The sequence below is a fragment of the Octopus bimaculoides genome, chromosome 2 (assembly GCF_046866305.1).
Source record: "Octopus bimaculoides isolate indiv1 chromosome 2, ASM4686630v1, whole genome shotgun sequence".
In the NCBI taxonomy this organism is placed as follows: domain Eukaryota; kingdom Metazoa; phylum Mollusca; class Cephalopoda; order Octopoda; family Octopodidae; genus Octopus; species Octopus bimaculoides.
The window spans coordinates 94,761,071-94,777,561 of record NC_142929.1 but is presented as its reverse complement, the minus strand read 5'-3'; the positions used below and the strand labels follow the sequence as shown (position 1 = coordinate 94,777,561).

General features: G+C 37.3%; 1 protein-coding gene across 17 annotated transcripts in view; it reads right to left on the bottom strand.

Moving 5' to 3' along the window:
• Positions 1 to 16,491, bottom strand: part of LOC106870648 (protein NDNF) — a 203,547-nt gene that overhangs the window by 99,385 nt on the left and 87,671 nt on the right. Inside the window, exon 1 of one of the 17 annotated variants that reach the window (XM_089347201.1) lies at positions 9,807 to 9,901. The exons of 13 other annotated variants lie outside the window; for them this stretch is intronic. The gene's annotated coding sequence lies outside the window, so the exon portion shown is untranslated. 3 more of the 17 variants (XM_089347196.1, XM_089347198.1, XM_089347200.1) reach the window with 3 other exon arrangements.

Sequence of the window (16,491 nt, the reverse complement as noted above, 5' to 3'; positions counted from 1 at the left end):
AGAGAGAGAGAGTGCACAATAGACTAACTAAAAAGACTGAAATAAAAATCTAAAAGCTGAAACATTTCCACCAGGTAAGAAACTGCTGTCTCCCTCAGGCAATACCAACGGTGGCATAACAAAATTCTTATTGTTAGTAATGCATTATACAATGACACATTGTACAACAAACATTCAAAGGTTGATTTTTCTATAGAAAACCTGAGTGTAAAATAGTAAAACATTTTACAACTGGAGTGGTGTAAATGATCCCGCTGAGTGAGAAATTTAAGTCTTAAGTACTTGGCCTTAAAACTGGTACTCATTGTCACATCATTCAAGCAGTTCGACCTCTTTTGTATGTGAAATTCATAACATAATTTTCTGAAAATGAAAGAATGCAGCTATTTTTTCAAACATTAACAAACACTTGAGTAAACAGTGACCTTAAAAGTGGTTAGAGATAATTTGTCTTATAAAAACTCTAAACTGAGAAAAAGAGAAAGCAATATTTAACGTGTTATATATTGAAATGATCAAAAACTACGAAGTTCATTGAGCTTAATATGCCACATAAAGCGTATGGAAATAAACTGAATGTTTCAACAAAACAAGGATCTATTTATGATACAACCATAATATACATTTAAAGAAAAAGACAGGTCTTTTCTGTTTGGTTTACAGAGCCCAATTTTACAAAATTTTCCACAAATACGTAATTTTGCATGTTAAGAAAATCGCATACATTTTCTCTCTCCCTGTCTCTCTTTGTAGAAATTAATAACAAATCATTAAAAGTTAAAATTTTGGATAATTGGAGTCAATCAAATCTATTCATTCTCCACAATACGGTTGTGATGTAAGGAAGGGTGACTTTTTTTCACTTTCTTTTTGTTTTTCATATGCGCATACAAAAGATCACAATTTGTTATTTTTGAGAAATTAATGATAAAAGCTTTACAAAACATTTAAAGATGGGGGAAAAAAAAAAAAAAAACTAACGAAACATTTCAAATTCTACCGAGATTGACTTTACCTTTCATTCTTTCAAGGTTGATAAAAATAATACCAGTTGAGCACAAGGATCATTACAATCGATTTAGTCCCTCCCCTGAAATTTCTGGCCTTGTGCCAAAATTTGAAACTATTATTAATTCCACCCCTCTCAAATAACATAAATGGAATCCTTCAAAGAGTCTTGTGTAACTTATTACAGAAACTTCCAGCATCACCTGGAGATTTAATTTTTAGGATTCTGTAAGAGTTTTCGGTTAATTTGAAGAGTTTATGTATAGGTGTCAATGGTAATTGTGGTTGTTGAAACTTTGCTAAAAATCCATTGCCTGGGGAAGCAGTGATGTTCAAGACAAATTCTACAAGCACAGAAGTGCCGTCGGTTGTATCTATCTGCAGTGTGCATGGTGCGACAGTGTGACTGGAGCTTTGTCAAACAGGTGTTGTTGCAGATTCATTGCCTATCACCTGGACCCATCATAAAGATCGCCTTGCTGCTTTTCTTTGCCTGAGAAGGCTGGGCAATTTTCCTTTATCTGGTGATTGTGGCAAAAAAGGCTGTGTAGTTTACGAAACTCAAAGAACTGAAGACAAATCTTCTCTGGTCAAGCTTCCATCACCTTTTTCAAGTTTCATTTGGAGACGGAATTACTACTTCTCAGCAAATGCGTTGAAAAGTGGATGAAAGTAGCAAGGATGGTCCGAGTAAACGGGTCTTCTCTGAGTAGGGTTATCAAAGTTTTGTGGAGTTTTCTTGATTGGTCCCTAAACAGCTATCCCTCCTGTTCTGGAAATTTACTATTTGTTATTGATTTTTAATACCTACCACAAACATCCCACTTTGTTTGTATTTTTGCCATTTTCTATTGTCTTTTTTCTTTGAGCCCTTGTGGTTAATAAAGAAAGAATTATTGTTTATATACTCATTATTTTCTTTTGAGTGGTTGAATGGTGGAATCATTACAGCATCGAAAAAAGGTTTTGAGGCATTCAAAGGTAAAAATCTTGCCGTGGTTAACTAACTTCCTTTCGGGGTTAATAAAGTAATTACCAGTTGAGCACTGTGGTCATTATAATCAACTAACCCTATTACCTAAAATTTCAAGTCTCGTGCCTATATTAAGGTGGTGAGCTGGCCAAATTGTTAGTACGTTTGGACAAAATGCATAGCGACATTTCATCCACTTTGCACTCTGAGTTCAAATTGTGCTGAGGTCGACTTTACCTTTCATCATTTCGGGGTGGATAAATTAAATACCAGTGAAACACTGGGGTCAATGTAATCAACTAGTCCCCTCCACCACATTTCAGGTCTTGTGCCCATAATAGAAAAGATTATTCTTGTTACTAGCAGAAATCCCACCCTTCGGGCGATTTTCTGCTGGCCCCTTGATAATATTTTCACATTTGATTCCTAATTCTAATAATTTTTATTTCGTTTTTGGATTTGGTTTGCAAGATTCTATTGAAAAGGTTGCAAGATGCAACGAAAATTTTAAAAAATAAATAAGTAAATGAGTGGAAACTTTACCGGTGAGTGTGTTAAATTGCAAGGCACTAAAAGAGAATGACTCTTCCCAGACAACAAAATAATTTAGATATTTTAAGTCAAATTATTTCTTTGTATAATAGTGCTCAGTTGCTTAGTAAATATTCTTTTCTACTTTAGACACAAAGCCTGAAGTTTTGGGGCAGGGTCTAGTCAATTAGATCGACCCCAGTACACAACTGGTACTTAATTTATCGACTCTGAAAGGATGAAAGGCAAAGTCGACCTCAGCGGAATTTGAACTCAGAGCGTAAAGACAGACGAAATACCGTTAAGCATTTCACCCAGCGTGCTAACCCTTCTGCCAGCTCACCACCTTTTGCTGAGTAAATATTGCTTTCATTATTTTATCACAGTCATAATCTCCCTTTTTTAAACACCACAGTAGTCCAACAAGAGAGGGAGAAGCAGTTTATCAAGTTTTACCTTCCCCACAAAGCAACAAAGAGATTTCAATTCAGCAGGCCCGTCTGCAAGCTTTGCAGTGTGTGTTTGAGATAGGGTGGGGAGAACATTGTAACAATGAATGAAATAAACATGAAAGGAAAAAATCGTATAAGCAAAAGGGCATTATTACAAATGTATACGCCTCCGACTTTGTTGCCTCATAACGTTCAGAAAAATGGATGCTTTTTAACAAAATTTTCTACAAATACCGCTTAGATGTTTTGGCTTCAGAGTATATAGAGATTTATGAGAAAGAATTTTTCCGAGGGGATAGAGAGAGGAGTTTCGGTAAATTCACATCATCTGACTTTTTTCCCTCATAACTTTTAGGAAGATGGGTATTTTTTAATGAAAATTTATACAAATCCCTTTTAAACAGCATAGATTACGATTATAAAGAAATTTGTGGGGAAAAGTTTTTCAGGGTTTTTCCCCATTGTTTTTAAGCCACAGCCTTCGAAATGATGGGTTTGGTGTGTGGAATCTTTGTATGAAAAAAGTTTTGAAAACTCTTTTTTTATATACCCCCTCCAGACCTATTTTGAATAATTTTTTTTTTTGCACTTCAAAACCAGAGGAAGAATATTTTCGGTAAAATACCCCCCTCCATAAATACATTTATCTGTATATATATAAAAGAGAGGATGTTTGTGTGTGTGTGTACGTGAATGTAGTTTATGCAAGTCCACAAATTAGCACGCATGTCGCTCCAATTTTAGGAGGTGATGTGTCATGACATTATGTGCATTTTCGCCAAATATTTCTCTCAGAGGCACCCGCGTATAGCTGTAAAAGTCGATAAACTTTTATCAATTTTGAAGTTTGTTGACATGGCGAAGTCAAATCTGTGCGTACGCGCGTGAAGGAGAGAGAGAGAGACAGAGACAGAAAGAAAGAAAGAAATAGTGTGTTTGTGACAGGAGAGAGATAGTGTTTGCTAGCGTCCAAAAAAAAAAAAATGAAAAAAGTGGTTAAGGCAGACAGAAATCAAAGCAAATTTTTCTAAGCAAGACAGTTTACTTTGCTAGCGTCTAACAAAAAACAAAAACAAAAAACAAACAAACAAACAAAAGAACGAAAAAGTGGAAAAGGGAGACAGAAAGCGTATTAGGAATGAAAATGTAGTTAAGACAGAGTAAGTGTAAAATGTAAAAACATTTTTTTTTCTTAAACATGAGATATAGTTTAAAATATACGATGTTTTTGAAAGACACTATATTCTATAATGAGATTATATATATTTTCTCACACAACAATTCAAATATATTTATTTTAAATCATTTATTTGTTTTAAATCGTTCATCTTTCTCCCCCCTCTCACTCTCACACACGCACATATACTACTTTGGGAGCGAAAGAGTTTTGCTTATATTTCACAACTATGAAACAAAAACGTATGTAACAATTTGTCAGTCACCGCCCCCAACCCGTTTTTCGGACCACAAAATGGGTTTTGTAATGTTTCAGATTAACAACCGCACGATTTCCACTAGGGTGTTACGGTTAGGGTTAGAGTTTTACGGTTAGGATTAGGGTTGGTGTTAGGGTTACAGTTTTAGGGTCAGGGTTAGGGTTAGAGTTAACCTAGAAGGGACAAGCCCCTTATTTTTCGGTTAAGGCTATTGGTAAGTTTTCCTAAGTTACTCCAATTCACATCCCCAATGCAAACCTTCAGATCAACCTTTTCCTATGCAGATCTCTGATGCAACTTTAAAAAAAACAGTCAATGAGTGGAAATAACCAATAAACTGATTCCTTATGGGATTTCCCAATTAAATTGCCAGCAAACCATTTTCAGCCAAACCAATTTCAACGGATTTCGCTCAAATCTGATGTCCATGTTACTTATTTTGGTTTGAAATAAACCACTTGGTCACTTAATAATCCTAGCTTAATCCCGTGCAGCGCCGGGCTATACTGCTAGTATGCTATAAAAAAGAAAATTTGAGAAATTATGAATTTTGTCCAACCCCACTCCCAATTGTTTCTGTTTAGAAATTAAAATATTGGAGAGCCTGAGAAGGTCATTGCTGGCTTTGATCCACAGTGATTTTGAAAAAATTACGGAGATGTACTTGCATAGTAAGTGACTTGATCTGAGATTGTTTGCTGAAACAAAAACAATTGCAGTGTGGAAAATGTTAGTAAGCCATTCAAGAACACACAAAAACCGTTAGTTTCACTTCAACATAAAAATTCCATTTGTGTTAAGATATTTTCGTCGCTTTCAAACTGTGGCTTCTTCACTGACAAAACTTCACAAAAGTGATGCAGCACGAAGTTTTGTCAGTGAATAGCATACTACACACACACACACATTCATTGCCTTTCATTTGTGTGTATGTGTATCTATGTGTGGGCATGAGTGTGTGTGTGTGCGTCACTGTTGCAGTCATTCGCGCAACTTGCTTGTTTATTTGGCTTAGTGGTACTGAATAAGATTTTGTTCTATTGCTGTGCTGGAGGTTTTATTGTGAGTTACATATACTGTTGTTAATCTGTTGAGCTTTTATGTTGTTACATTTGTTGAACACTGCTATTGTTTGTGAAAGTATTCGTTGACGTGTCCCCCTTGTTTCAAGGGGGAGTTGTTATTCGCTGGGGCAGTATACCTAACAACATGACTCCAGTCATAGAACCCCAAGCTACAAAATACACGATGGAACCAACAAGCAAAAAAGGAGTTTAAAATTTCACTGCAGCAGCCAGTGTGGCAAAAACTAAAATAAACTCCGAACCAAAAGAGTTGAGAAAGTATAACGAGAAGTTTCAAAGGGAAGGGCAGGAATTAAAAATTGCCGCTACCGATGAGACAATGGAAAGTGTTAAAAAGAGAACTGTAATTTACAAAAGTTGGATTGTAAAAGACAAAATATTGGATATAACTTCCAAAGAAGCTGTGGAACTAGCTTTGAAGCAGAAATGAAATGACATCACCTTCCTAGCAAGAGGAAAAAAATACGTAATACTACAAATCCGAGGAACTGGTAAAACTAAACTCTACCGAAATACCAAGGACAGCGGAGGTGGTACTTTTACTCACTTACCTGGGAAGACGAACATCTAGGGTTAAAGCGGGTGAAATTCCTCCGGAAGTGAATGCAGGCTATCTTGTGACAGAAATATGTTATGGCATGGAGGATAAAATGGCAATTTTACAAGCCAGGGTGACGGAATGCCAAAATTGGCAAGGGAAGGAGATCAACATGAGTGTTCAAGCTTTCCCTGTTGACGTTGAAAATATAATAGAGTTTGTCGAGGTGGGGGATAACAAGCTTCAGGTAATGGTAGAAGGGAGGAAGCCTCGGTGTTTTAGATGTGGTCAGCTAGGTCACATCATATCCAAATGCAAACCTCCCCGCAAGGAAGCACCAAATCCCCCACCTTTAAAACAACATCGCCATCATCACAGAATTATCACCAAGACCAACAGAAGAAATGACAGAAAATACAGAAGACGTGGGGTGGCAACAACAACGGAAGGAAAAAAGGCAAAAGAGAAACTATTGTCAACTTGTACCATCAAGCCCGATGTTGAGAAAAGCACAGAAAAACAAAATAATATAGAAAATTCAGAACCCCCCCCCCCCCCAAATGGAAATTATTTTTAACCATTCGGCACAACTAATAGTGATAAATGCGAAAAATGAATGTTTAATTACGAAAATTTAAAATATCCCAACAGCAAGAATGATAAAAGAATTTGACGCACCAAAAGGCACTGAAATTTTTAAAATTGATATGAACAATATCAATTTACTCCGAAGTGAGTTTGTAATAATTCGACCGTACGAACCAAAGGAGATGTAGACGGTAAAGGCTCCTTTTTACCATGTCGCACGGTCGTAAGAGATACGAGCCATGGTGCCAGTAAAAGAACTTAGGATGAACTCAACCGTTAGATATATAATGAGAATAAATTTATTAACAAAGTGAAACTGTTTGTGTCTGTGTGCGCGTGCATGCGACATATAAAATTAACGCAGTAGATAAGTCGGGCCTTTGTGTTCAAGAGAATGTATACAACAATGTGAAGTGACGGACAGTCGTATAAACAATAGTGAGTGTACAATATGTGAGAGTACAAGTGTGCGTGAGAATGAGAGGAAACACAGAACATAGAAAGAGTGTCTGTAACAGACTGTAAAAAGTCTTAAAACACTGAGAATAGAGAAAACCAGTTCGTATAAGAGTTACACAAGGAGATAGAATGTTCATACGCAGGAAGTTGTGGCCAAGTAGCAGAGCTGTGACCTGTGTTACCTGGTATAGTTTATTCTGGCTGGTTAGTTCTGATTGTTGTTCGCGAGTGGAAACTCCACGCATACAGCGTCGAGATAAACCCGCGCTTGTTGAGGTTGGTGTTGCTGGCGACGACAAAGGTAGACAGTACATTGGTGGTGAAGACGTCGGCGCTGGAACTGGCTGTAGCTGTGTTCTGTATATTTGTGGTCAACGACCAGACCTGTGGAAGATCTGAAATCGAAGACGATTGCCGTCGTTGGATCGGGCTTATTTATAGGCGAAAAAGGGCTCGCCGGAAACCCAGTAAAACTCTATCACGTGACTTTAGCTGAAGCTACGATTGGACGTAATGCCCCCTTAGCAAGCAGAACATGGGGACAATTGCCGCGCAAATAAGAACTAATCAGGATAGTGGACAGAAGGGACCAAGGCAGCCGAAGGCTAGATGTTAGCAGCTTCGTTATCATTTATGATTGAATGCCCGATAGAGGTTTCACTACAAGTTCAAACATGACCCAACTTTGCTGAAGTAATATGAAGTAGATTTCAAAGACGTGCTCATACAAAAATACCAAGAAAGGATACAGAAAGAAGGGTCTAACATAAACTTGACCCCAACAGAAGAAGAATTGAAAGAAATGGGGGGGAAAAAAAAAAGAGATTATATACAGAACGTTCTCGAGAAGCAAGAGAAAAGTGGATATGGCAGCACAGGAAGAGGTAGGAAAATGCCTAGAGGAGATTAAAGACGTTATTACCTTTTACACAAGAAGTAGAAGGTACGGCACGGTGGTGGTCACTTTCGCCTCCAAAAAGTACTCCGCTGTGCCGTTACATTCGGACGAGTGAACCCTCCTGCCTACATACCTGGACAAGAGTTAGGGTAGGCAGAATTCCGCCTGAAATAGAACCCGAGTGGCTGATAGCGGCAATCTTTGACGTGGGAGACGAAGAAGGAAATGAAAGCATTAGCATCCTCCAGATAACCCGGACCCAAGAAATAAATTCGTGGGGTTACGGGCTGGAGATGTTTTTTCGAGTCAATCAAACAGAATATGTTGGAATACCGGAGATACTAGAACTACTAAATGAGGTAAAATTGGAAGTAATATTGGATGGAAGGCTCCGTACCTGCTTTTCTTGCGGGGAGAGGGGACACATAAAAAAAGGTGTCCCCAACAAGTGAAGGAGGTTCCAGAGATCGAAGCACAAGAATGCGCAATGGAATTAGAGCAAAAATCCCGAGACGAAGAACAGGACACATAGTTTACAAACGTAGGAACAAGAAATAGAGAGAGAGGAGAAATACACCACCCAAGTAGGAACTACAGCAAATGAAACATAAATCACAGGAAGAAACATACCCATTAAAACAAGCAGCCCATAGGTTCACCGAAAAAAAAAAAAAAGGAAAAACATCACTAGCAGCACGGAATCACCAAGTAAACACAGAGACGTAGACACACACAAAATGCACAACAGGGTGAGAACACATAGAGAAACAGGATATAATTAGTAACACATTGCACAAACCAAAAAATTGAAAGAAAGATTACAAAAATGAAACGTATTACAAAAGTAAACTCACCAGAAGGTTATGATAAAGACACGAGGTGTATTTTGATAAATGAAGAAAAATATAAAACACTAAAAGAAGCATTTCCATCAAATGTGAATCCACTGGGGTCGAGGGTGAGAAATGAACCCCGCACCCCAGTGGTAGAATATGACTAGATAAAGAAAGACATCAAGTAGTAAGTAAAAAAAATTATTGAGAATTAACTTTTAGGAAAAACTGAATGAACAATGAACGCTTTAAAAGAAAAAGAAAAAAACGAAAAATTATAGAAACATTTTGAATTAATTGTAAAAACGTAACTATCCCGGAGTGGGGCCGGAGTGACCGTCTCATCTTTATTTGTACAAAGCCATATCATTCACCTTCATATGTTATATGTCCCACATGTCTTGTATTGTCCCCTCTTCATTGGCCCCTTGTGGGCAATAAAGAAAGAAATTTTTTAGAACATATAATACCTAATTAATAAGCAGCTATCTCCATTATAGCATAGATAGGTAGACGGATAAATTAAAGTGGCGAGCTGGCAGAATCGTTAGCACGCCAGTCGAACCGCTTAGCGGTATAACGTCTCTGTGAATTATTGTGAATACGGTTGTGTTACTTTGTGAAAACTGTCTCGGTAAATAATTGTGATTTTTGTGGAATTATTACGGTTACGTTTCACAGAGCTGCTGCATTTTTTTCCCAGCTATGGCAAGTGGTAGTGTCTCCAGTATGGAGAGCTACACCAAGGCCACTGCGGTGAGGAAGCCAGTGCCGCTAGAAACCAAGTTAATCAAGTTGGATACGGAGAAGGTGACCAGAAGCAGGAATTTGATAGAAGTTGAGGGAGACTCATACAAATTGTGTCCCCCAAAAGAGACTAAAGAAGAAAAAATTCTGAGGACAGTAGTGTATCGTACACAGGCTGTCGAAACCTGTAAAATTGAAATGGTGACGGAAGAAGAAATCGAGGAGTGCCTGGGTGAAATTGTGAATGAAGCCACGTACATCAACAGAGGAAGATGGTTCGGTACGGTTGAGGTGAGGTTCGCCACTATAGAAGAGGCAACCAAGCATGCGACCAACATTTTAAGAAATACAAAAATAGCATTGCTACCAAGTTATAGAGGAAGAAGAAGTGTGAAAATACGTATTCCCAGAGTGCCACCACAGATTAAACCGGAATGGTTGGTTGCAACAGTACTGAGTGCAACCAAGGAGGAGCCGGAATTGGAACCAGTGGTGGAATTGAAAGTGCGCAAATGGTGGGGATTTGGACTCGAAATGTGGCTTTTTGCCACATTCGAGGACATAGAAAGAATTCTCTACCAGATAGAAGTGGAGGACGAGAAAACGTTAAATGTTGTAGTCGAGGGAAGGAAACCAAATTGCTACATATGCGGAGAAAGAGATCATATGAAGACCAAATGACCCCTATATGAGTTCACACAGCCACAGCAAGAGAAAGCACAAGAAGAGGAGGAAAACATTGTAGACCACACTGAGGAAATGAAAGAGACAGAAGTGTGAAACAGAGAAAACAAAGGAGAAGATCGAAAATGGAGCTACTAACCCTAAAAAACGAAAGAAAAATAAGTCAAAGGAACGGTCAACAGAAAACATAAAAGAGATAGAAAAGTCAGAAACTAATAATGTACAAGAAGAGGAGGAGAGAACGGATAAAGATGTGAAATACAAGGGGTTTTTGATAAAGTATGAGAATTGCGAGCAGATGGAGAGAAAAGTCGAGAAGTTGGAGGGAACATTAACAGTGAAAATACCAGAGAAATGTGCTGAGAAATGCATTTTAATACAAGAGAGAAACTCCTGGGAGTACATAAAAGAACTTGGTGAAAATATAAAACGAAACGGGTATGGTTGGTGGAGACACCACCCCCTAGAACTGATTATTTGCAGTTGTTAAGGACGGAAGTAACAATGATTAATGGAAGAAAGGTAACGCGAGTGTTTGAATTTTGTGAGTTACAAAACCGTTAAAATGTTTACATGACGTTGAACGTAAAAGTGAAAAACTGGATAACTGTAACCACCCGACTTCGGGGATCGAGTGGACATTGCGCCTCATTTTTTTTTCATTCTTGCATATTATCATTTTATTTTAATGACCCCGATTTTATGTTTGCGTTTTGTACTGTCTTTATGTTTTGTGATGTCTTAATAAATTCTTTGTATAGCCCTTTATGGGTAATAAAGAAATCGGTATAACGTCTCTGTGAATTATTGTGAAAACTGCTGCGTTACTCTGTGAAAACTGTGTGAATTACTGTAAGTTGTCTCTGTGAATAATTGTGAAATTATTGTTGTTACGTTTCACGCGAACCGCTGTTTTTTTTTGTTTTCTTTCCTCCAGCTGTGGCGAGTGATAAGGGTCTCCAGTATGGAGAGCTACACCAGGGACACTGAAAACCAAGTTAATCAAGTTGGATATGGAGGAGGTGACCAGAAGCAGGAAGTTGAGGGAGACTCATACAAATTGTGTCCCCCAAAAGAGACTAAAGAAAAAAAAATTCTGAGGACAGTTGTGTATCGTACACAGGCTGTCGAAACCTCTAAAATTCAAATGGTGACGGAATAGGAAATCTAGGAGTGCCTGGGTGAAATTGTGAATGAAGCCACGTACATCAGCAGAGGAAGAAAGTTCGGTACGGTTGAGGTGAGTTTCGCCACTATAGAAGAGGCAACCAAGCATGCGTCCAACATTTTAAGAAATACAAAAATAGCATTACTACCAAGTTATAGAGGAAGAAGAAGTGTGAAAATACGTATTCCCAGAGTGCCACCAGAGATTAAACCGGAATGGTTGGTTGCAACAGTACTGAGTGCAACCAAGGAGGAGCCGGAATTGGGACCAGTGGCGGAATTGAAAGTGCGCAAATGGTGGGGATTTGGACTCGAAATGTGGCTTTTTGTCACATTCGAGGACATAGAAAGAATTCCATACCAGATAGAAGTGGAGAATGAGAGAACGTTAAATGTTGTAGTCGAGAGAAGGAAACCAAATTGATACATATGCGGAGAAAGAGATCATATGAAGACCAAATGACCCCTATATGAGTTCACACAGCCACAGCAAGAGAAAGCACATGCAGAGGAGGAAAACATTGTAGACCACACTGAGGAAACGAAAGAGAGACAGAAGTGTGAAACAGAGAAAACAAAGGAGAAGAACGAAAATGGAGCTACTAACCCTAAAAAGCGAAAGAAAATAAGTCAAAGGAACGGTCAACAGAAAACAAAAAAGAGATAGAAAAGCCAGAAACTAATAATGCACAAGAAGAGGAGGATAGAACGGATAAAGATGTAAAATACAAGGGTTTTGTTTTATAAAGTACGAGAAGAGCGTGCAGATGGAGAGAAAATTCGCGAAGTTGGAGGAAATAGTAAGAGTGAAGACGCCGGAGAAACGTGCTGGGGAATGCATTTTGATAAACGAGGAAAACTACTGAGAGTACATAAAAGAACTTAGTGAAAATATAAAACGAAACGGATATGGTTGGTGGAGACACCACCCACTAGAACTGATTATTTGCAATTGATAAGGACGGAAGTAACAGTGGTTAATGGGAGAAAGGTAACGCGAGTATTTCAATTTTTTGAGTTGCAAAACCGCTAAAATGTCTACATGATGTTGAACGTGAAAGTGAAAAACTAGATAAATGTAACCACCCGACTTCGGGGGTTGAGTGGACATTGTGCCTCATTTATTCATTCTTGCATATTATCATTTTATTTTAATTTTTCTTCTATTATCATTCGATTTTGTAATTTTTAGTTCCCCGATTTATGTTTGTTGCGTTTTGTACCGTCTTTATGTTTTGTGATGTCTTAAAAATTCTTTGTATAGCCTTTTTGGGGTAATAAAGAAATAAGTATTTCGTCTACAGTTAACTTCTGAGATCAAATTCCGCCGAGGTCGACTTTGCTTTTCACCCTTTCGGGGTCGATAAAATAAGTACAAGTGAAACACTGGGGTCGATGTACTCGTCTAGTCCCCGCACCGCCAATTTCAGGCCTTGTGCCTATAATAGAAAGGATTATTATTATTAAAGCGGTGAGCTGGCAAAATCGTTAGCACGCCAAGCAAAATGCTTGATAGTATTTCCTCCGTCTTCACGTTTTGAGTTCAAATTCCGCTAAGGTCGACTACGCCTTTCATCCCTTCGGGGTCGATAGATTAAGTACCAGTATAATCGACTAGTCCTCTTCCTCAAAACTTGAGGCCTTGTGCCTATTATAGAAAAGGTTATTATTATTATTATCATCACGACTTGCTACCAGTATTTTTATTTCTTTGTCATAATTTTTTGGACTTTTTTACAATGCTATTTCGAAAGTCTAGGCAAAAAGTTATTCATTGAGACAACTGTCTCGCAAATGTTAATACACCATCAAACGAAAGAAATTCAGTCACCACAAACAGATATACAGCAACAACAAAAAATAGAAACGTTTTCTATATTCCAGAAAACAATTGTAGATTATCAACTTAACACAAATATATCAGTCACTTGTGTTTCCATTCTTCAGCAATTCGACCGTAATCGTGATAAAAGGAAAATTTATCTCCAACGTTTGAATGCAGATTTGAAAGCGTACAACGTTGGAGACAAGCAGAAATTCGTATTTATGGCTGGGGATTAGTTATGAAACGGATATCTTAATAAATTAAGTAGTCGGTCCCAAAAAGTAAGACAAAATAATTACTGAAAAACTGACCGAATAAACACTCGCACGCACACACACACACACACACACAAGCGTATTTTGACTGACTTGAATAAATTTCACCAAATGTATAATGAGTACAAATCAATCGTCATCATCATCGACCCCTGGATATTATGGTCTCGAATCCTAGGACTCACAGGGGCCAGTTACCTGGTTTCCATGGCGTATAATTGATCGAGATCACGTATCCCGTGAACGCAATGCTAGTCAGTCGTAGGAGTTACAGCTAAGTGATCCAGAGCAAAGTGAAATGAAGTGCTTTGCTCAAGAACACAACGCATTGTCAGGGAATCGAAACCACGATCATGCAATCGTCAGTGTAACACTAATCTCAAGGCCACACGCCTTCAGCACTATATGATTGATTGACGTGACGAGAAGCCATCAGTGAGTAATACATTAAGTCACTAAATTCGTGCTAAGGAAACCGAGCTATTACTTAATGGTTCAACCTCAGTGACAAACGACATTAACGATATTTTTTAATAATTTTATCTAATTAGATTTTTTTAAATATCTAAAATTACTTGTTATACAAGCAAAAATATAACAAAATGTATGAAAAAGCTGTCTTAAATGTTATATTCAACACGAAAAGAAAGTTTGTTTATAGAAGGATGAAAAAAAAATGTAATCGATGTGGAGAATTTTGGTCGTATAGCGAATGCATACATAGCAACAAATGGAAATTATAATTCCAAATTTGTGTCGGTCTGACAATCATTCGAACGGATGTTGTAAGGGAATCAAAAACGAAATTGAAGTTGAATTTGTAACTTAAAAAAAAAAAAAATCATATCAAGAAATCAGTAACAAATGTTCATTTCAGTATTATTCCTGACATTAAACAATCAGTTAGTAAGGGTTGGCCGGGAAAACTAAATACTGAAGACGAGCATATAAGAGTTGGAAAAACGTAATGCACTAAATAATCATGGGATTTATTAATTTCGTATTCAAATTTTCTTGGATAACCGCTCTTAAAAAATAAGAAAAATGTAAATTCAACTGCATGAAGGTCATTGCGGCATGGTCCAGTGAAATATATATATATATATATATATATATATATATATACTGGGCGAGAATAAAATCTGATACTTAAACGAGAGTAAAATGCCGTGCCCAGTATGTTAATATGTTGCTAATGTACCTGATAGAAATATTACTGAATGATCCAAAATAATCTGGACTATATCAAATACACCATACCATTTTACGACAAAATGTGGATTATTGTCATTGGCTCGTTCTGGAAATTTCGATATATATATATATATAAATATCGAAATTTCCAGAACGAGCCAATGACAATAATCCACATTTTGTCGTAAAATGGTATGGTGTATTTGATATAGTCCAGATTATTTTGGATCATTCAGTAATATTTCTATCAGGTACATTAGCAACATATTAACATACTGGGCACGACATTTTACTCTCGTTTAAGTATCAGATTTTATATATATATATATATTGACCTAATACTCCGATAATTCTCACTGTATCACGCATGGCAGAAATAATTGTACTTAATCTAAATTAGGTAATCAAATGGACATACGGTATTTGATGTCGCATGTTCCAAGCTTTCAAATAATGCATCCGAAAAGGTTGCCATGAAAATCGTTCATATGTTGGACAGGTAAGCATTTATTCTAATATTGTTGTTGTTGTTTTTTTTTTTTCTCTCTCATCGTACGATGCGATGGAAAATCATCGGCAGAAATACGGCATGACCGACAACCACGAAAGATTGTCATATTTGACGAAAAAACTTATTCAAAGAAGGACAAACACACCAAAAGTTCCGATAAATATATTGGACGAGTAATATTTGTTAAGGATTATCGAAGTAAACGAAATAAATTTATGGCATAATTACAAAGAAACTCAATTCGCAGGTATATTAGATTCAAACAGAAGAGAGCCGGTGGAAATGGCATGATAATCAGCCTGCTCACCAGACTAGTATCTAATAAATTCTATGACCAATTGTTGCACCAAATCACTTCCCAACTATCGACGTCACCAAGAACCGATCATAAGCTAGCAAAAGCATTGATCCACACTATATTAACTAAGCAGATCTACCTAGCAACAGCGAGTACTGGTGACATACTTGCAGTTAACAATGTCATTTTTTTTTTTTATATTATCCATTATTATCATTACAAATTGCTGGCGGAAGTACTGTTGTATTTCGAGCAGTGTATTTTTTATTTTATTTTATCGCTTATTGATCGTATAGCACGTGCATTTGACTAACACCAACCCACCGACACACATAAAGACATACATATCTGACACACTACCTTAAAAACTACCTCAAATGAATAAATGGAAATTGATATGTGTATTGTGATTAAGGCGGCGGGCACGCAGAATCGTTACCACGCCGGGCAAAATGCTTAGCGGCATTTCGTCCGTCACTACGTTCTAAATTAAAATTCCACTGAAGTTGACTTTACCTTTCATCCTTTCGGGATCGATAAAATAAGTATCAGTTGAACACTGGGGTCGATTTAATCGACTTACCCACTCCCCTAGGATTGTTGACCTTGTGCGAAAATTTGAAATCAATATGTATATTGTGATATTGTTCTTTCTTGTCTGTGGACCATAAATTTCAAGAAAGAATTATTAGCTTCTACAAGAATTACAGATTCAGGAAAACCGTCACACAGTAGTATTATACTAACAAACGACTATAACAATTTCCTGTTATATTCTTTAAGCAGAAAGGAAAATGAAGTTCATATGATGTAAAACAAGTTGAAAGTAATTGAATATGCCAATCAAAATATAAACTGTGCAACCGAACGGGAGTTAGGCGTTATTGAAAATATGGAGAGAAATTGGGGATCAAAAAAAGACAAGCTGAGAAATGTAATCAAACTATGAAAAAAAAAAAAAAAAGAAACTGAGAACTGTAATGACTCCA